This window comes from Perna viridis, chromosome 9 (assembly GCF_037379345.1).
Source record: "Perna viridis isolate PV_CMFRI_1.1 ecotype Kerala chromosome 9, ASM3737934v1, whole genome shotgun sequence".
NCBI lineage: Eukaryota > Metazoa > Mollusca > Bivalvia > Mytilida > Mytilidae > Perna > Perna viridis.
In genome coordinates this window covers 35,948,201-35,966,373 of record NC_142453.1, presented here as the reverse complement: position 1 = coordinate 35,966,373, position 18,173 = coordinate 35,948,201, and the positions used below count along the sequence as shown (strand labels likewise).

Here is an 18,173-nt window from a genome sequence, read left to right as displayed (position 1 = left end):
GTTTCAGATGAAGAGATTATTGACAGATTTTCTAAAATTGGTGTAGAGGTTGTTTCTCCAATAAAGAAGCATAGAATGAAGTCCAAAATTAATGTATATGATGGCACTCGTATTTTCAAAGCTAAACTTCCGCCTAATATGGTAGCAATACCATACTCCATGAAATTTTCTGTAAATGAAAAAGAAACAGCTTATTACAGGGTTATACATAACCAACAAGTCAAGGTCTGCTCTGGATGCTTTAGCCCAGAACATATGCACAAAGACTGCCCTGAATTTATATGTTTTGAATGTGGTGAACAGGGCCACATAAGTAGGAAATGTTTGAAAAACAAGTGTTCGTTTTGTTTTCATAAGAAAGACAAATGTAACTGTGGTGTTAGAAAGGAATTGCACATTGACAATACATACTCACCATTATCTCAGATGGAAAGTTTACAGGAGACAATGTCTAGAGATAACATTGCAAAGAAGGGAGATGTGAAAGATAGCAAGGAGTGTGACGAGAATATTGATTATATTGATGAGAATTGCAATGTAAAGGAAAATAGCTGTACGAATGTTGATGATATGACTGATCAAAATGAAAGTACACCTGTAGATCAAAATGGAAATGCAAAGGTGAATGACGATGCTAGTCATTATTCTGAAGATGCTGGTAAAGTTGTTTCGAGAGGAAGTGCTCTAGGTGTTGCTAACCTTAGCACTGTTGAACTTGGTGATGATGGTAGTGGGGATGACATAGATGATGAATGTTTTGAGATGGAAGATGATGTGATTGATGACTGTGAATGTGACGAAAAAGTAAAGGCAGATACAAGTACAAAACATGATAATGTAGTCTTGAACAATTGTAATACTCAATCAATTGAATTTGTTAAATCAAGTGTTGAATTTTCTGCTGAAAATATTTTAAAAGATGATGTTAAATCGGATAGATTAGTTGTAGATGGTATTGTCTCCTCCCTGGAACAAGATAAAAGCAGCCAGGAGGGAGTCAGATATTCATATGATTCTCTAGATGAGATTAGTATGGACACTTTTCCTTTGACTAATGAATGTCTAGGGGCAAGTGGAGATGATTTTACTGTCGTTGAAAAGAAAAAGAAGTATTTAGGTATCAAAAGAAGGAGTAAGCTTAAGGTTACGCCTAATATAAAGGCAGCAAAATTATCAAATGTACAAAAAAAATTTGGTAAATAAAAATGGAGAGTCCTATTGTTGATATTATTATATTACTTTTTGTGATGGCTACTTATAATTTTATAAGCCTTAACTGCAATGGTCTTTGTGATAGAAATAAAAGAGATTGTATTTTTTCATTATGTAGTGAAAGGAAATATGATATTGTATGTTTACAAGAAACTTTTTGGAATAATGATACATTTGAAGATTTAAAGAAGGATAAGATTTTATGGAGTGGTGATATTTTTGCAAGTAATAGTAATTGTAATAGACAAGGTGTTGCTATTCTTGTTAGTAAAAGTCTTAAAAATGTATTTAAAGTTTGTGAATGTTTACCTGGTAGATTTATCCATATTCAAGGTATAATTAATGATAGAACGGTTGATATTTTTAATGTATATGCTCCTAATAGTGTAAGTGAGAAATGTCTTTTTTTTGAAGTTTGTAAAAGTAAAATTGAAGGAGATGGCTATGTTATAGTGGCTGGTGATTTTAATACTACTCTGTCTCCTTTAGATAAAAGTGGAAAAACTGCTTTTTATGCAGATAGGTCTGTGAAGCATCTTACTAGTATTATGAATGAAAAATGTTTGTTTGATGTCTGGAGAGATAGAAATATAGGTGTTAAAATGTTTTCACGAAAACAAGTTGTTCAAGGTTTTTTAACACAGAGTAGAATTGACTATTTTTTAGTTTCTAGTAATATTAAGTCTTGTATCAAAAATATATTTTATAGAGATACCTGTTTTAGTGATCATTGTATTGTGAGTATGAAGTTAGATTTTTCTGAGGTTGAAAGAGAACCAGGGATCTGGATTTTTAATCACTCCTTATTAGCTGATGAAGAGTATGTTGCTAGGATCAGAAAATTGTTAGAAGATGAAATAGGTACAGATTTTTATAATTCAAATCCACTCATTTGGTGGGACAATTTGAAATTTAGTATCAAGAGAATAAGTCAAATATATGGTAAAGAAAAACAAAAAGAGATTAACAGACAATACTTCAAATTGCAAAATAAATTACAAGAACTGTCTGTGAAGTCTGCTTGTGGTATAAAAATTGACCATGTAAAGTACTTAGAATTAAAGAGTGAACTTGAGACTATAGAAAAACATAGATGTAATGGTGCTATATTAAGATCTAAATGTCAACATGCCTTAGAAAGTGACAAAAATACTGCTTATTTTTTAAGTTTAGAAAGGTATAAACAGAATAAGAATTTAATATGTACTTTGAAAAATTGTGATGGAAATGCTGTTAATAGTACTGTGGAATTACTAAATGTTGTACATGACTTTTATGAAAAATTGTTTTCATGTGTAAATACTGACAATGATGCAATTAATGACATGTTAGATTGTGTTGATGTTAAAGTTGATGATATTGATATTACTAAATGTGATGATGATATATGTATTGATGAGATTGTACAATCATTAAAAGGAATGAAAAAGGGCAAAACGCCTGGCTCTGATGGATTAACTATTGAATTTTATCTTTATTTTCTAGATGAACTGACGCCTGTATTGAAATATATTTATGATAGTATTGAAGAAAATAAAGTTTTATCTAGATCTATGAGATATGGTATGATAAATTTGATATATAAGAATAGAGGTGACAAGTCTATGTTGAAAAATTTTAGACCTATAACTTTATTAAATGTTGATTATAAAATCTTAGCAAGAGTAATGGCTAACAGGTTTAAGTTTGTATTACCAAAAATTATATCACCTACTCAAAGTTGTTGTATTATAGGTAAAGATATTTCTGACACTACTGCAAGTGTTAGAGATATTATTGATTTGGTTGAAATGGATAATTTAGAATGTTATTTGTTGAAACTTGACCAGGAAAAAGCATTTGACAGGGTTGGACATGAATATTTATTTTCTGTCTTGCAGAAATTTGGATTTGGGGAGAAATTTATTTCTTGGATTAAAATATTTTATACAGACATTTTCAGCACTGTCAAGTGTAATGGGTTCTTATCCAAATATTTTCAATTAAAGAACTCTGTAAAACAAGGATGTCCTATATCAGCTTTATTATATGTATTAGTAGCTGAACCATTGAGTACAATGATTAAAAAGAATAGTAGTATTAGAGGTTTGAATATTCCTAATACAAATGTTGAAGAAAAGATTTTTTCACATGCTGATGACACCACTTTAATATTATCTGACAAAAATTCAGTAAATGAAGCCTTTAAAGTTTTACATTTGTATGAACAAGCATCTGGGGCAAAATTAAATAAAGATAAATCAGAAATTTTGGCATTGGTTGGGGACTGGAACTATTTCAAAAAATGAATTAGATGCTTGGAGTATTAGAGAGTGTGATGGGGTTTTACAGATTTTAGGCATATGGATTGGCAAGGATAAATCTCTTTGTGATAGTTTGAATTGGGATTGCAAAGTACAATCTATTTTGAAGTTACTGAATTTTTGGAAAATGAGACACTTATCAATACATGGTAGATTAACTGTAATAAATACATTATTGATGAGCAAACTTTGGTATACTCTTATGGTTGTAAATATACCAGAAAAACATTATTTAGAAATTAAGAAGATATGTATTAATTTTTTATGGAATGATAAACCATCTCTAGTTGCATATGATGTAATAACTAATAAGGTGTTAGATGGTGGTTTAAATTTTCCAGACATTTTTCATAAAATGTATGCATTTAGACTAAAGTTTTTAAGTAGGCTATTAGATGTGGATTATAATGCTGTTTGGAAAATTACATGTCTTTATTTCTTTTCTAAAGTACAAGAAATGAATCTTGGTGTTGAAATATTGTTTTGTGATTTCACTCATAGACAATTAGGATGTTTGCCTGATTTTTATAAAAGCATGTTGTATTCATGGGGGAAGATACGTCATAGTATGGAAATAGAAATAAATGTGAATAACGTTTTTGATGTTCCCCTTTTCTGTAATCCAATGATTGTAAATGGTGGTAGTATGTTATATCTGAGAACATTTATTGATGCAGGTATTATCAAGATTAAGGACTTAGCATATGAATGCAAGAAAGGTTTTATGAAGGAAACATATATTCAAGATATTGTATCTCAAAAGTTCCCTGACGTTTCCGTTGATAAAATTATTAAAGTAGTGAAATGTATTATGAATTGTATTCCACAAGATTATATGGTTTTAGTTGAAGAAAATGCCAACACTTGTAAACTACATGTTTTAAATATTATTTACAGTGTAAATGGTAGAAAGTGTGCTTTGCCTAATACAACAAGATCATTTTATGATATACTGTTAAAGACATTAACACGGGAGCCTAATTCTGTAAAATACTGGAGTGAATTATTTTCAGATTTTGATGTTCAAAAAGTTCAAAAAGTTTTGAACTTTTCATTTTTACAGAGTGATTGGATTGAGTCATCATTTAAAATTTTCCATAGAGTTTTCTTTACTAAGGAGAAACTGATGAGATGTCATATTACTGCTGATTCTATGTGTCCAGTTTGCGAAGATGTACATGAGGACTTGGAGCATTTGATTATTGTGTGTAGATGTTTGACTCAGTTCAATGACTTTTTAAAAGATTTTTTACATAACATATTGTGTAATAGTTCTGCAAACTTTGTCAATACACTAGATTTCAATTATATGTGTTACTTTGGTCTATTCAAGAAGGATAAAAATATAAACTTATACTTTGTAAATACAGTTTTATGTGCTAGAAGATTTTGTGTTGTAAAGAGGAGAAATATCTCTATGAAGGATGACAAATTGATGGACATAGTGCCATATTTTAAAAATGTTCTGCAAAAACATGTGAATTATGCATACTTGTATTATAAACAGAAGAAGTACATGTATTTATTTGAAAAGTATTATTTAAACAAAAATCCTGTATTAAGAATAAGTAATGATGAAGTACATATTGACTTTTAATTCACATATAATTGTTTGTTAACATTTGTTACAATTCTAACTAATACTGTGATATTGTGAATTATTGGGAGACTAGCCCAATGGTTCTTTTATGAATGTATTTATGTGAATAAAATTTTATCAAGAGAAAAAAAAAAAAAAGGCACCGGCCTCCTAAGCCGGGGATTGCGGGTTCGAGTCCCGTCGGAGGTATACTTTTTACAACATCTGTTCTTTCAAATTTATCCACATAGAAGATAAAACGTCACCTTTTCGACTTTAATTTTGCAAATCTTTCAATAAAAAGAAAAAAAAGATCCAGCTAGCAAACATACAAAGAAGCAAATTAGAAACCAAGAAAAAGTGTATTGTCTACGGCACCCGGTATTCCCAGGCGGTCACCCATCCAAGTACTAACCGGGCTCGACGTTGCTTAACTTCGGTGATCAGACGAGAACCGGTGCTTTCAACGTGATATGGTCGTAGACACTAGTTTATTAAAATAAGCACATATCTGTTCTTTCAAATTTATCCACATAGAAGATAAAACATGACCTTTTCGACTTTAATTTTACAAATCTTTCAATAAAAAAGAAAAAAAAGATCCAGCTAGCAAACATACAAAGAAGCAAATTAGAAACCAAGAAAAAGTGTATTGTCTACGGCACCCGGTATTCCCAGGCGGTCACCCATCCAAGTACTAACCGGGCTCGACGTTGCTTAACTTCGGTGATCAGACGAGAACCGGTGCTTTCAACGTGATATGGTCGTAGACACTAGTTTATTAAAATAAGCACATATAAAGCTTCGAATCACCGGAAGCTGGCTTTCTTTACTCAATTTGGCAAAAATTTAGATCAGAATGTTTATAAAAACTACAAAACAATAGATTCAATCATTTTTTAGCAAGGAACATCTCAGTACATGACTGTCTAAACTGCATTTTCATGATACAATTTTTGCAATCGTGCTCTTTTATCCTCTGATGAAAGGAAATGATACATTATACCACTTGGGTGATCTTCTGTTTTGGAGAAATAGATTTAAAGACTTCTTTACTATACATTTTTCAACTTTCAGCATTTGTTGACAACAGTCATTCAGCACACAAATGACATTCATATTTAACGACATCTTTTGTGGAAGCCTCCGTGGCCCAATGGATAAGGCACCGGCCTCCTAAGCCGGGGATTGCGGGTTCGAGTCCCGTCGGAGGTATACTTTTTACAACATCTGTTCTTTCAAATTTATCCACATAGAAGATAAAACATGACCTTTTCGACTTTAATTTTACAAATCTTTCAATAAAAAGAAAAAAAAGATCCAGCTAGCAAACATACAAAGAAGCAAATTAGAAACCAAGAAAAAGTGTATTGTCTACGGCACCCGGTATTCCCAGGCGGTCACCCATCCAAGTACTAACCGGGCTCGACGTTGCTTAACTTCGGTGATCAGACGAGAACCGGTGCTTTCAACGTGATATGGTCGTAGACACTAGTTTATTAAAATAAGCACATATCTGTTCTTTCAAATTTATCCACATAGAAGATAAAACATGACCTTTTCGACTTTAATTTTACAAATCTTTCAATAAAAAGAAAAAAAAGATCCAGCTAGCAAACATACAAAGAAGCAAATTAGAAACCAACAAAAAGTGTATTGTCTACGGCACCCGGTATTCCCAGGCGGTCACCCATCCAAGTACTAACCGGGCTCGACGTTGCTTAACTTCGGTGATCAGACGAGAACCGGTGTTTTCAACGTGATATGGTCGTAGACACTAGTTTATTAAAATAAGCACATATCTGTTCTTTCAAATTTATCCACATAGAAGATAAAACATGACCTTTTCGACTTTAATTTTACAAATCTTTCAATAAAAAAGAAAAAAAAGATCCAGCTAGCAAACATACAAAGAAGCAAATTAGAAACCAAGAAAAAGTGTATTGTCTACGGCACCCGGTATTCCCAGGCGGTCACCCATCCAAGTACTAACCGGGCTCGACGTTGCTTAACTTCGGTGATCAGACGAGAACCGGTGCTTTCAACGTGATATGATCGTAGACACTAGTTTATTAAAATAAGCACATATAAAGCTTCGAATCACCGGAAGCTGGCTTTCTTTACTCAATTTGGCAAAAATTTAGATCAGAATGTTTATAAAAACTACAAAACAATAGATTCAATCATTTTTTAGCAAGGAACATCTCAGTACATGACTGTCTAAACTGCATTTTCATGATACAATTTTTGCAATCGTGCTCTTTTATCCTCTGATGAAAGGAAATGATACATTATACCACTTGGGTGATCTTCTGTTTTGGAGAAATAGATTTAAAGACTTCTTTACTATACATTTTTCAACTTTCAGCATTTGTTGACAACAGTCATTCAGCACACAAATGACATTCATATTTAACGACATCTTTTGTGGAAGCCTCCGTGGCCCAATGGATAAGGCACCGGCCTCCTAAGCCGGGGATTGCGGGTTCGAGTCCCGTCGGAGGTATACTTTTTACAACATCTGTTCTTTCAAATTTATCCACATAGAAGATAAAACGTCACCTTTTCGACTTTAATTTTGCAAATCTTTCAATAAAAAGAAAAAAAAGATCCAGCTAGCAAACATACAAAGAAGCAAATTAGAAACCAAGAAAAAGTGTATTGTCTACGGCACCCGGTATTCCCAGGCGGTCACCCATCCAAGTACTAACCGGGCTCGACGTTGCTTAACTTCGGTGATCAGACGAGAACCGGTGTTTTCAACGTGATATGGTCGTAGACACTAGTTTATTAAAATAAGCACATATAAAGCTTCGAATCACCGGAAGCTGGCTTTCTTTACTCAATTTGGCAAAAATTTAGATCAGAATGTTTATAAAAACTACAAAACAATAGATTCAATCATTTTTTAGCAAGGAACATCTCAGTACATGACTGTCTAAACTGCATTTTCATGATACAATTTTTGCAATCGTGCTCTTTTATCCTCTGATGAAAGGAAATGATACATTATACCACTTGGGTGATCTTCTGTTTTGGAGAAATAGATTTAAAGACTTCTTTACTATACATTTTTCAACTTTCAGCATTTGTTGACAACAGTCATTCAGCACACAAATGACATTCATATTTAACGACATCTTTTGTGGAAGCCTCCGTGGCCCAATGGATAAGGCACCGGCCTCCTAAGCCGGGGATTGCGGGTTCGAGTCCCGTCGGAGGTATACTTTTTACAACATCTGTTCTTTCAAATTTATCCACATAGAAGATAAAACGTCACCTTTTCGACTTTAATTTTGCAAATCTTTCAATAAAAAGAAAAAAAAGATCCAGCTAGCAAACATACAAAGAAGCAAATTAGAAACCAAGAAAAAGTGTATTGTCTACGGCACCCGGTATTCCCAGGCGGTCACCCATCCAAGTACTAACCGGGCTCGACGTTGCTTAACTTCGGTGATCAGACGAGAACCGGTGCTTTCAACGTGATATGGTCGTAGACACTAGTTTATTAAAATAAGCACATATAAAGCTTCGAATCACCGGAAGCTGGCTTTCTTTACTCAATTTGGCAAAAATTTAGATCAGAATGTTTATAAAAACTACAAAACAATAGATTCAATCATTTTTTAGCAAGGAACATCTCAGTACATGACTGTCTAAACTGCATTTTCATGATACAATTTTTGCAATCGTGCTCTTTTATCCTCTGATGAAAGGAAATGATACATTATACCACTTGGGTGATCTTCTGTTTTGGAGAAATAGATTTAAAGACTTCTTTACTATACATTTTTCAACTTTCAGCATTTGTTGACAACAGTCATTCAGCACACAAATGACATTCATATTTAACGACATCTTTTGTGGAAGCCTCCGTGGCCCAATGGATAAGGCACCGGCCTCCTAAGCCGGGGATTGCGGGTTCGAGTCCCGTCGGAGGTATACTTTTTACAACATCTGTTCTTTCAAATTTATCCACATAGAAGATAAAACGTCACCTTTTCGACTTTAATTTTGCAAATCTTTCAATAAAAAGAAAAAAAAGATCCAGCTAGCAAACATACAAAGAAGCAAATTAGAAACCAAGAAAAAGTGTATTGTCTACGGCACCCGGTATTCCCAGGCGGTCACCCATCCAAGTACTAACCGGGCTCGACGTTGCTTAACTTCGGTGATCAGACGAGAACCGGTGCTTTCAACGTGATATGGTCGTAGACACTAGTTTATTAAAATAAGCACATATCTGTTCTTTCAAATTTATCCACATAGAAGATAAAACATGACCTTTTCGACTTTAATTTTACAAATCTTTCAATAAAAAAGAAAAAAAAAGATCCAGCTAGCAAACATACAAAGAAGCAAATTAGAAACCAAGAAAAAGTGTATTGTCTACGGCACCCGGTATTCCCAGGCGGTCACCCATCCAAGTACTAACCGGGCTCGACGTTGCTTAACTTCGGTGATCAGACGAGAACCGGTGTTTTCAACGTGATATGGTCGTAGACACTAGTTTATTAAAATAAGCACATATCTGTTCTTTCAAATTTATCCACATAGAAGATAAAACATGACCTTTTCGACTTTAATTTTACAAATCTTTCAATAAAAAAGAAAAAAAAGATCCAGCTAGCAAACATACAAAGAAGCAAATTAGAAACCAAGAAAAAGTGTATTGTCTACGGCACCCGGTATTCCCAGGCGGTCACCCATCCAAGTACTAACCGGGCTCGACGTTGCTTAACTTCGGTGATCAGACGAGAACCGGTGCTTTCAACGTGATATGGTCGTAGACACTAGTTTATTAAAATAAGCACATATAAAGCTTCGAATCACCGGAAGCTGGCTTTCTTTACTCAATTTGGCAAAAATTTAGATCAGAATGTTTATAAAAACTACAAAACAATAGATTCAATCATTTTTTAGCAAGGAACATCTCAGTACATGACTGTCTAAACTGCATTTTCATGATACAATTTTTGCAATCGTGCTCTTTTATCCTCTGATGAAAGGAAATGATACATTATACCACTTGGGTGATCTTCTGTTTTGGAGAAATAGATTTAAAGACTTCTTTACTATACATTTTTCAACTTTCAGCATTTGTTGACAACAGTCATTCAGCACACAAATGACATTCATATTTAACGACATCTTTTGTGGAAGCCTCCGTGGCCCAATGGATAAGGCACCGGCCTCCTAAGCCGGGGATTGCGGGTTCGAGTCCCGTCGGAGGTATACTTTTTACAACATCTGTTCTTTCAAATTTATCCACATAGAAGATAAAACGTCACCTTTTCGACTTTAATTTTGCAAATCTTTCAATAAAAAGAAAAAAAAGATCCAGCTAGCAAACATACAAAGAAGCAAATTAGAAACCAAGAAAAAGTGTATTGTCTACGGCACCCGGTATTCCCAGGCGGTCACCCATCCAAGTACTAACCGGGCTCGACGTTGCTTAACTTCGGTGATCAGACGAGAACCGGTGCTTTCAACGTGATATGGTCGTAGACACTAGTTTATTAAAATAAGCACATATAAAGCTTCGAATCACCGGAAGCTGGCTTTCTTTACTCAATTTGGCAAAAATTTAGATCAGAATGTTTATAAAAACTACAAAACAATAGATTCAATCATTTTTTAGCAAGGAACATCTCAGTACATGACTGTCTAAACTGCATTTTCATGATACAATTTTTGCAATCGTGCTCTTTTATCCTCTGATGAAAGGAAATGATACATTATACCACTTGGGTGATCTTCTGTTTTGGAGAAATAGATTTAAAGACTTCTTTACTATACATTTTTCAACTTTCAGCATTTGTTGACAACAGTCATTCAGCACACAAATGACATTCATATTTAACGACATCTTTTGTGGAAGCCTCCGTGGCCCAATGGATAAGGCACCGGCCTCCTAAGCCGGGGATTGCGGGTTCGAGTCCCGTCGGAGGTATACTTTTTACAACATCTGTTCTTTCAAATTTATCCACATAGAAGATAAAACGTCACCTTTTCGACTTTAATTTTGCAAATCTTTCAATAAAAAGAAAAAAAAGATCCAGCTAGCAAACATACAAAGAAGCAAATTAGAAACCAAGAAAAAGTGTATTGTCTACGGCACCCGGTATTCCCAGGCGGTCACCCATCCAAGTACTAACCGGGCTCGACGTTGCTTAACTTCGGTGATCAGACGAGAACCGGTGCTTTCAACGTGATATGGTCGTAGACACTAGTTTATTAAAATAAGCACATATCTGTTCTTTCAAATTTATCCACATAGAAGATAAAACATGACCTTTTCGACTTTAATTTTACAAATCTTTCAATAAAAAAGAAAAAAAAAGATCCAGCTAGCAAACATACAAAGAAGCAAATTAGAAACCAAGAAAAAGTGTATTGTCTACGGCACCCGGTATTCCCAGGCGGTCACCCATCCAAGTACTAACCGGGCTCGACGTTGCTTAACTTCGGTGATCAGACGAGAACCGGTGTTTTCAACGTGATATGGTCGTAGACACTAGTTTATTAAAATAAGCACATATCTGTTCTTTCAAATTTATCCACATAGAAGATAAAACATGACCTTTTCGACTTTAATTTTACAAATCTTTCAATAAAAAAGAAAAAAAAGATCCAGCTAGCAAACATACAAAGAAGCAAATTAGAAACCAAGAAAAAGTGTATTGTCTACGGCACCCGGTATTCCCAGGCGGTCACCCATCCAAGTACTAACCGGGCTCGACGTTGCTTAACTTCGGTGATCAGACGAGAACCGGTGCTTTCAACGTGATATGGTCGTAGACACTAGTTTATTAAAATAAGCACATATAAAGCTTCGAATCACCGGAAGCTGGCTTTCTTTACTCAATTTGGCAAAAATTTAGATCAGAATGTTTATAAAAACTACAAAACAATAGATTCAATCATTTTTTAGCAAGGAACATCTCAGTACATGACTGTCTAAACTGCATTTTCATGATACAATTTTTGCAATCGTGCTCTTTTATCCTCTGATGAAAGGAAATGATACATTATACCACTTGGGTGATCTTCTGTTTTGGAGAAATAGATTTAAAGACTTCTTTACTATACATTTTTCAACTTTCAGCATTTGTTGACAACAGTCATTCAGCACACAAATGACATTCATATTTAACGACATCTTTTGTGGAAGCCTCCGTGGCCCAATGGATAAGGCACCGGCCTCCTAAGCCGGGGATTGCGGGTTCGAGTCCCGTCGGAGGTATACTTTTTACAACATCTGTTCTTTCAAATTTATCCACATAGAAGATAAAACGTCACCTTTTCGACTTTAATTTTGCAAATCTTTCAATAAAAAGAAAAAAAAGATCCAGCTAGCAAACATACAAAGAAGCAAATTAGAAACCAAGAAAAAGTGTATTGTCTACGGCACCCGGTATTCCCAGGCGGTCACCCATCCAAGTACTAACCGGGCTCGACGTTGCTTAACTTCGGTGATCAGACGAGAACCGGTGCTTTCAACGTGATATGGTCGTAGACACTAGTTTATTAAAATAAGCACATATAAAGCTTCGAATCACCGGAAGCTGGCTTTCTTTACTCAATTTGGCAAAAATTTAGATCAGAATGTTTATAAAAACTACAAAACAATAGATTCAATCATTTTTTAGCAAGGAACATCTCAGTACATGACTGTCTAAACTGCATTTTCATGATACAATTTTTGCAATCGTGCTCTTTTATCCTCTGATGAAAGGAAATGATACATTATACCACTTGGGTGATCTTCTGTTTTGGAGAAATAGATTTAAAGACTTCTTTACTATACATTTTTCAACTTTCAGCATTTGTTGACAACAGTCATTCAGCACACAAATGACATTCATATTTAACGACATCTTTTGTGGAAGCCTCCGTGGCCCAATGGATAAGGCACCGGCCTCCTAAGCCGGGGATTGCGGGTTCGAGTCCCGTCGGAGGTATACTTTTTACAACATCTGTTCTTTCAAATTTATCCACATAGAAGATAAAACGTCACCTTTTCGACTTTAATTTTGCAAATCTTTCAATAAAAAGAAAAAAAAGATCCAGCTAGCAAACATACAAAGAAGCAAATTAGAAACCAAGAAAAAGTGTATTGTCTACGGCACCCGGTATTCCCAGGCGGTCACCCATCCAAGTACTAACCGGGCTCGACGTTGCTTAACTTCGGTGATCAGACGAGAACCGGTGCTTTCAACGTGATATGGTCGTAGACACTAGTTTATTAAAATAAGCACATATCTGTTCTTTCAAATTTATCCACATAGAAGATAAAACATGACCTTTTCGACTTTAATTTTACAAATCTTTCAATAAAAAAGAAAAAAAAAGATCCAGCTAGCAAACATACAAAGAAGCAAATTAGAAACCAAGAAAAAGTGTATTGTCTACGGCACCCGGTATTCCCAGGCGGTCACCCATCCAAGTACTAACCGGGCTCGACGTTGCTTAACTTCGGTGATCAGACGAGAACCGGTGTTTTCAACGTGATATGGTCGTAGACACTAGTTTATTAAAATAAGCACATATCTGTTCTTTCAAATTTATCCACATAGAAGATAAAACATGACCTTTTCGACTTTAATTTTACAAATCTTTCAATAAAAAAGAAAAAAAAGATCCAGCTAGCAAACATACAAAGAAGCAAATTAGAAACCAAGAAAAAGTGTATTGTCTACGGCACCCGGTATTCCCAGGCGGTCACCCATCCAAGTACTAACCGGGCTCGACGTTGCTTAACTTCGGTGATCAGACGAGAACCGGTGCTTTCAACGTGATATGGTCGTAGACACTAGTTTATTAAAATAAGCACATATAAAGCTTCGAATCACCGGAAGCTGGCTTTCTTTACTCAATTTGGCAAAAATTTAGATCAGAATGTTTATAAAAACTACAAAACAATAGATTCAATCATTTTTTAGCAAGGAACATCTCAGTACATGACTGTCTAAACTGCATTTTCATGATACAATTTTTGCAATCGTGCTCTTTTATCCTCTGATGAAAGGAAATGATACATTATACCACTTGGGTGATCTTCTGTTTTGGAGAAATAGATTTAAAGACTTCTTTACTATACATTTTTCAACTTTCAGCATTTGTTGACAACAGTCATTCAGCACACAAATGACATTCATATTTAACGACATCTTTTGTGGAAGCCTCCGTGGCCCAATGGATAAGGCACCGGCCTCCTAAGCCGGGGATTGCGGGTTCGAGTCCCGTCGGAGGTATACTTTTTACAACATCTGTTCTTTCAAATTTATCCACATAGAAGATAAAACGTCACCTTTTCGACTTTAATTTTGCAAATCTTTCAATAAAAAGAAAAAAAAGATCCAGCTAGCAAACATACAAAGAAGCAAATTAGAAACCAAGAAAAAGTGTATTGTCTACGGCACCCGGTATTCCCAGGCGGTCACCCATCCAAGTACTAACCGGGCTCGACGTTGCTTAACTTCGGTGATCAGACGAGAACCGGTGCTTTCAACGTGATATGGTCGTAGACACTAGTTTATTAAAATAAGCACATATAAAGCTTCGAATCACCGGAAGCTGGCTTTCTTTACTCAATTTGGCAAAAATTTAGATCAGAATGTTTATAAAAACTACAAAACAATAGATTCAATCATTTTTTAGCAAGGAACATCTCAGTACATGACTGTCTAAACTGCATTTTCATGATACAATTTTTGCAATCGTGCTCTTTTATCCTCTGATGAAAGGAAATGATACATTATACCACTTGGGTGATCTTCTGTTTTGGAGAAATAGATTTAAAGACTTCTTTACTATACATTTTTCAACTTTCAGCATTTGTTGACAACAGTCATTCAGCACACAAATGACATTCATATTTAACGACATCTTTTGTGGAAGCCTCCGTGGCCCAATGGATAAGGCACCGGCCTCCTAAGCCGGGGATTGCGGGTTCGAGTCCCGTCGGAGGTATACTTTTTACAACATCTGTTCTTTCAAATTTATCCACATAGAAGATAAAACGTCACCTTTTCGACTTTAATTTTGCAAATCTTTCAATAAAAAGAAAAAAAAGATCCAGCTAGCAAACATACAAAGAAGCAAATTAGAAACCAAGAAAAAGTGTATTGTCTACGGCACCCGGTATTCCCAGGCGGTCACCCATCCAAGTACTAACCGGGCTCGACGTTGCTTAACTTCGGTGATCAGACGAGAACCGGTGCTTTCAACGTGATATGGTCGTAGACACTAGTTTATTAAAATAAGCACATATCTGTTCTTTCAAATTTATCCACATAGAAGATAAAACATGACCTTTTCGACTTTAATTTTACAAATCTTTCAATAAAAAAGAAAAAAAAAGATCCAGCTAGCAAACATACAAAGAAGCAAATTAGAAACCAAGAAAAAGTGTATTGTCTACGGCACCCGGTATTCCCAGGCGGTCACCCATCCAAGTACTAACCGGGCTCGACGTTGCTTAACTTCGGTGATCAGACGAGAACCGGTGTTTTCAACGTGATATGGTCGTAGACACTAGTTTATTAAAATAAGCACATATCTGTTCTTTCAAATTTATCCACATAGAAGATAAAACATGACCTTTTCGACTTTAATTTTACAAATCTTTCAATAAAAAAGAAAAAAAAGATCCAGCTAGCAAACATACAAAGAAGCAAATTAGAAACCAAGAAAAAGTGTATTGTCTACGGCACCCGGTATTCCCAGGCGGTCACCCATCCAAGTACTAACCGGGCTCGACGTTGCTTAACTTCGGTGATCAGACGAGAACCGGTGCTTTCAACGTGATATGGTCGTAGACACTAGTTTATTAAAATAAGCACATATAAAGCTTCGAATCACCGGAAGCTGGCTTTCTTTACTCAATTTGGCAAAAATTTAGATCAGAATGTTTATAAAAACTACAAAACAATAGATTCAATCATTTTTTAGCAAGGAACATCTCAGTACATGACTGTCTAAACTGCATTTTCATGATACAATTTTTGCAATCGTGCTCTTTTATCCTCTGATGAAAGGAAATGATACATTATACCACTTGGGTGATCTTCTGTTTTGGAGAAATAGATTTAAAGACTTCTTTACTATACATTTTTCAACTTTCAGCATTTGTTGACAACAGTCATTCAGCACACAAATGACATTCATATTTAACGACATCTTTTGTGGAAGCCTCCGTGGCCCAATGGATAAGGCACCGGCCTCCTAAGCCGGGGATTGCGGGTTCGAGTCCCGTCGGAGGTATACTTTTTACAACATCTGTTCTTTCAAATTTATCCACATAGAAGATAAAACGTCACCTTTTCGACTTTAATTTTGCAAATCTTTCAATAAAAAGAAAAAAAAGATCCAGCTAGCAAACATACAAAGAAGCAAATTAGAAACCAAGAAAAAGTGTATTGTCTACGGCACCCGGTATTCCCAGGCGGTCACCCATCCAAGTACTAACCGGGCTCGACGTTGCTTAACTTCGGTGATCAGACGAGAACCGGTGCTTTCAACGTGCTTACAAAACAATAGATTCAATCATTTTTTAGCAAGGAACATCTCAGTACATGACTGTCTAAACTGCATTTTCATGATACAATTTTTGCAATCGTGCTCTTTTATCCTCTGATGAAAGGAAATGATACATTATACCACTTGGGTGATCTTCTGTTTTGGAGAAATAGATTTAAAGACTTCTTTACTATACATTTTTCAACTTTCAGCATTTGTTGACAACAGTCATTCAGCACACAAATGACATTCATATTTAACGACATCTTTTGTGGAAGCCTCCGTGGCCCAATGGATAAGGCACCGGCCTCCTAAGCCGGGGATTGCGGGTTCGAGTCCCGTCGGAGGTATACTTTTTACAACATCTGTTCTTTCAAATTTATCCACATAGAAGATAAAACGTCACCTTTTCGACTTTAATTTTGCAAATCTTTCAATAAAAAGAAAAAAAAGATCCAGCTAGCAAACATACAAAGAAGCAAATTAGAAACCAAGAAAAAGTGTATTGTCTACGGCACCCGGTATTCCCAGGCGGTCACCCATCCAAGTACTAACCGGGCTCGACGTTGCTTAACTTCGGTGATCAGACGAGAACCGGTGCTTTCAACGTGATATGGTCGTAGACACTAGTTTATTAAAATAAGCACATATCTGTTCTTTCAAATTTATCCACATAGAAGATAAAACATGACCTTTTCGACTTTAATTTTACAAATCTTTCAATAAAAAAGAAAAAAAAAGATCCAGCTAGCAAACATACAAAGAAGCAAATTAGAAACCAAGAAAAAGTGTATTGTCTACGGCACCCGGTATTCCCAGGCGGTCACCCATCCAAGTACTAACCGGGCTCGACGTTGCTTAACTTCGGTGATCAGACGAGAACCGGTGTTTTCAACGTGATATGGTCGTAGACACTAGTTTATTAAAATAAGCACATATCTGTTCTTTCAAATTTATCCACATAGAAGATAAAACATGACCTTTTCGACTTTAATTTTACAAATCTTTCAATAAAAAAGAAAAAAAAAGATCCAGCTAGCAAACATACAAAGAAGCAAATTAGAAACCAAGAAAAAGTGTATTGTCTACGGCACCCGGTATTCCCAGGCGGTCACCCATCCAAGTACTAACCGGGCTCGACGTTGCTTAACTTCGGTGATCAGACGAGAACCGGTGCTTTCAACGTGATATGGTCGTAGACACTAGTTTATTAAAATAAGCACATATAAAGCTTCGAATCACCGGAAGCTGGCTTTCTTTACTCAATTTGGCAAAAATTTAGATCAGAATGTTTATAAAAACTACAAAACAATAGATTCAATCATTTTTTAGCAAGGAACATCTCAGTACATGACTGTCTAAACTGCATTTTCATGATACAATTTTTGCAATCGTGCTCTTTTATCCTCTGATGAAAGGAAATGATACATTATACCACTTGGGTGATCTTCTGTTTTGGAGAAATAGATTTAAAGACTTCTTTACTATACATTTTTCAACTTTCAGCATTTGTTGACAACAGTCATTCAGCACACAAATGACATTCATATTTAACG

General features: G+C 35.3%; 37 non-coding genes and 1 pseudogene across 37 annotated transcripts; 12 read left to right on the top strand and 26 right to left on the bottom strand.

Annotated features, from left to right (window-relative positions):
• Nucleotides 1–5,460: 5,460 nt before the first annotated feature.
• LOC148608150 (5S ribosomal RNA) lies at nt 5,461–5,579 on the bottom strand. The gene has a single exon (XR_015915660.1). It is a non-coding gene; the product is annotated as a 5S ribosomal RNA (ribosomal RNA).
• A 168-nt stretch (nt 5,580–5,747) lies between these two features.
• LOC148608149 (5S ribosomal RNA) lies at nt 5,748–5,866 on the bottom strand. The gene has a single exon (XR_015915659.1). It is a non-coding gene; the product is annotated as a 5S ribosomal RNA (ribosomal RNA).
• Nucleotides 5,867–6,236: 370 nt separating this feature from the next.
• On the top strand, nt 6,237–6,309 carry Trnar-ccu (transfer RNA arginine (anticodon CCU)). Its single transcript has one exon. It is a non-coding gene; the product is annotated as a tRNA-Arg (tRNA).
• Nucleotides 6,310–6,465: 156 nt separating this feature from the next.
• LOC148608147 (5S ribosomal RNA) lies at nt 6,466–6,584 on the bottom strand. The gene has a single exon (XR_015915658.1). It is a non-coding gene; the product is annotated as a 5S ribosomal RNA (ribosomal RNA).
• Nucleotides 6,585–6,751: 167 nt separating this feature from the next.
• LOC148608146 (5S ribosomal RNA) lies at nt 6,752–6,870 on the bottom strand. Its single transcript, XR_015915735.1, has one exon. It is a non-coding gene; the product is annotated as a 5S ribosomal RNA (ribosomal RNA).
• Nucleotides 6,871–7,038: 168 nt separating this feature from the next.
• Nucleotides 7,039–7,157, bottom strand: LOC148608145 (5S ribosomal RNA). The gene has a single exon (XR_015915682.1). It is a non-coding gene; the product is annotated as a 5S ribosomal RNA (ribosomal RNA).
• Nucleotides 7,158–7,527: 370 nt separating this feature from the next.
• Trnar-ccu (transfer RNA arginine (anticodon CCU)) lies at nt 7,528–7,600 on the top strand. The gene has a single exon. It is a non-coding gene; the product is annotated as a tRNA-Arg (tRNA).
• Nucleotides 7,601–7,756: 156 nt separating this feature from the next.
• LOC148608143 (5S ribosomal RNA) lies at nt 7,757–7,875 on the bottom strand. The gene has a single exon (XR_015915734.1). It is a non-coding gene; the product is annotated as a 5S ribosomal RNA (ribosomal RNA).
• Nucleotides 7,876–8,245: 370 nt separating this feature from the next.
• Trnar-ccu (transfer RNA arginine (anticodon CCU)) lies at nt 8,246–8,318 on the top strand. The gene has a single exon. It is a non-coding gene; the product is annotated as a tRNA-Arg (tRNA).
• Nucleotides 8,319–8,474: 156 nt separating this feature from the next.
• On the bottom strand, nt 8,475–8,593 carry LOC148608141 (5S ribosomal RNA). Its single transcript, XR_015915657.1, has one exon. It is a non-coding gene; the product is annotated as a 5S ribosomal RNA (ribosomal RNA).
• A 370-nt stretch (nt 8,594–8,963) lies between these two features.
• Trnar-ccu (transfer RNA arginine (anticodon CCU)) lies at nt 8,964–9,036 on the top strand. Its single transcript has one exon. It is a non-coding gene; the product is annotated as a tRNA-Arg (tRNA).
• A 156-nt stretch (nt 9,037–9,192) lies between these two features.
• Nucleotides 9,193–9,311, bottom strand: LOC148608139 (5S ribosomal RNA). Its single transcript, XR_015915656.1, has one exon. It is a non-coding gene; the product is annotated as a 5S ribosomal RNA (ribosomal RNA).
• A 169-nt stretch (nt 9,312–9,480) lies between these two features.
• On the bottom strand, nt 9,481–9,599 carry LOC148608138 (5S ribosomal RNA). The gene has a single exon (XR_015915733.1). It is a non-coding gene; the product is annotated as a 5S ribosomal RNA (ribosomal RNA).
• A 168-nt stretch (nt 9,600–9,767) lies between these two features.
• Nucleotides 9,768–9,886, bottom strand: LOC148608137 (5S ribosomal RNA). Its single transcript, XR_015915655.1, has one exon. It is a non-coding gene; the product is annotated as a 5S ribosomal RNA (ribosomal RNA).
• A 370-nt stretch (nt 9,887–10,256) lies between these two features.
• Nucleotides 10,257–10,329, top strand: Trnar-ccu (transfer RNA arginine (anticodon CCU)). The gene has a single exon. It is a non-coding gene; the product is annotated as a tRNA-Arg (tRNA).
• Nucleotides 10,330–10,485: 156 nt separating this feature from the next.
• Nucleotides 10,486–10,604, bottom strand: LOC148608135 (5S ribosomal RNA). Its single transcript, XR_015915654.1, has one exon. It is a non-coding gene; the product is annotated as a 5S ribosomal RNA (ribosomal RNA).
• Nucleotides 10,605–10,974: 370 nt separating this feature from the next.
• Nucleotides 10,975–11,047, top strand: Trnar-ccu (transfer RNA arginine (anticodon CCU)). Its single transcript has one exon. It is a non-coding gene; the product is annotated as a tRNA-Arg (tRNA).
• Nucleotides 11,048–11,203: 156 nt separating this feature from the next.
• On the bottom strand, nt 11,204–11,322 carry LOC148608133 (5S ribosomal RNA). The gene has a single exon (XR_015915653.1). It is a non-coding gene; the product is annotated as a 5S ribosomal RNA (ribosomal RNA).
• A 169-nt stretch (nt 11,323–11,491) lies between these two features.
• On the bottom strand, nt 11,492–11,610 carry LOC148608132 (5S ribosomal RNA). The gene has a single exon (XR_015915732.1). It is a non-coding gene; the product is annotated as a 5S ribosomal RNA (ribosomal RNA).
• Nucleotides 11,611–11,778: 168 nt separating this feature from the next.
• LOC148608131 (5S ribosomal RNA) lies at nt 11,779–11,897 on the bottom strand. The gene has a single exon (XR_015915652.1). It is a non-coding gene; the product is annotated as a 5S ribosomal RNA (ribosomal RNA).
• A 370-nt stretch (nt 11,898–12,267) lies between these two features.
• Trnar-ccu (transfer RNA arginine (anticodon CCU)) lies at nt 12,268–12,340 on the top strand. The gene has a single exon. It is a non-coding gene; the product is annotated as a tRNA-Arg (tRNA).
• A 156-nt stretch (nt 12,341–12,496) lies between these two features.
• Nucleotides 12,497–12,615, bottom strand: LOC148608129 (5S ribosomal RNA). The gene has a single exon (XR_015915650.1). It is a non-coding gene; the product is annotated as a 5S ribosomal RNA (ribosomal RNA).
• Nucleotides 12,616–12,985: 370 nt separating this feature from the next.
• Nucleotides 12,986–13,058, top strand: Trnar-ccu (transfer RNA arginine (anticodon CCU)). Its single transcript has one exon. It is a non-coding gene; the product is annotated as a tRNA-Arg (tRNA).
• A 156-nt stretch (nt 13,059–13,214) lies between these two features.
• LOC148608127 (5S ribosomal RNA) lies at nt 13,215–13,333 on the bottom strand. The gene has a single exon (XR_015915649.1). It is a non-coding gene; the product is annotated as a 5S ribosomal RNA (ribosomal RNA).
• Nucleotides 13,334–13,502: 169 nt separating this feature from the next.
• LOC148608126 (5S ribosomal RNA) lies at nt 13,503–13,621 on the bottom strand. The gene has a single exon (XR_015915731.1). It is a non-coding gene; the product is annotated as a 5S ribosomal RNA (ribosomal RNA).
• Nucleotides 13,622–13,789: 168 nt separating this feature from the next.
• On the bottom strand, nt 13,790–13,908 carry LOC148608125 (5S ribosomal RNA). The gene has a single exon (XR_015915648.1). It is a non-coding gene; the product is annotated as a 5S ribosomal RNA (ribosomal RNA).
• A 370-nt stretch (nt 13,909–14,278) lies between these two features.
• Nucleotides 14,279–14,351, top strand: Trnar-ccu (transfer RNA arginine (anticodon CCU)). Its single transcript has one exon. It is a non-coding gene; the product is annotated as a tRNA-Arg (tRNA).
• Nucleotides 14,352–14,507: 156 nt separating this feature from the next.
• On the bottom strand, nt 14,508–14,626 carry LOC148608123 (5S ribosomal RNA). The gene has a single exon (XR_015915647.1). It is a non-coding gene; the product is annotated as a 5S ribosomal RNA (ribosomal RNA).
• Nucleotides 14,627–14,996: 370 nt separating this feature from the next.
• Nucleotides 14,997–15,069, top strand: Trnar-ccu (transfer RNA arginine (anticodon CCU)). The gene has a single exon. It is a non-coding gene; the product is annotated as a tRNA-Arg (tRNA).
• Nucleotides 15,070–15,225: 156 nt separating this feature from the next.
• Nucleotides 15,226–15,344, bottom strand: LOC148608121 (5S ribosomal RNA). Its single transcript, XR_015915646.1, has one exon. It is a non-coding gene; the product is annotated as a 5S ribosomal RNA (ribosomal RNA).
• A 169-nt stretch (nt 15,345–15,513) lies between these two features.
• Nucleotides 15,514–15,632, bottom strand: LOC148608120 (5S ribosomal RNA). Its single transcript, XR_015915730.1, has one exon. It is a non-coding gene; the product is annotated as a 5S ribosomal RNA (ribosomal RNA).
• Nucleotides 15,633–15,800: 168 nt separating this feature from the next.
• Nucleotides 15,801–15,919, bottom strand: LOC148608119 (5S ribosomal RNA). The gene has a single exon (XR_015915645.1). It is a non-coding gene; the product is annotated as a 5S ribosomal RNA (ribosomal RNA).
• A 370-nt stretch (nt 15,920–16,289) lies between these two features.
• On the top strand, nt 16,290–16,362 carry Trnar-ccu (transfer RNA arginine (anticodon CCU)). The gene has a single exon. It is a non-coding gene; the product is annotated as a tRNA-Arg (tRNA).
• Nucleotides 16,363–16,518: 156 nt separating this feature from the next.
• On the bottom strand, nt 16,519–16,640 carry LOC148608117 (5S ribosomal RNA; annotated as a pseudogene).
• A 254-nt stretch (nt 16,641–16,894) lies between these two features.
• On the top strand, nt 16,895–16,967 carry Trnar-ccu (transfer RNA arginine (anticodon CCU)). The gene has a single exon. It is a non-coding gene; the product is annotated as a tRNA-Arg (tRNA).
• A 156-nt stretch (nt 16,968–17,123) lies between these two features.
• Nucleotides 17,124–17,242, bottom strand: LOC148608115 (5S ribosomal RNA). Its single transcript, XR_015915644.1, has one exon. It is a non-coding gene; the product is annotated as a 5S ribosomal RNA (ribosomal RNA).
• Nucleotides 17,243–17,411: 169 nt separating this feature from the next.
• Nucleotides 17,412–17,530, bottom strand: LOC148608114 (5S ribosomal RNA). The gene has a single exon (XR_015915729.1). It is a non-coding gene; the product is annotated as a 5S ribosomal RNA (ribosomal RNA).
• A 169-nt stretch (nt 17,531–17,699) lies between these two features.
• LOC148608113 (5S ribosomal RNA) lies at nt 17,700–17,818 on the bottom strand. Its single transcript, XR_015915643.1, has one exon. It is a non-coding gene; the product is annotated as a 5S ribosomal RNA (ribosomal RNA).
• Nucleotides 17,819–18,173: the final 355 nt, after the last annotated feature.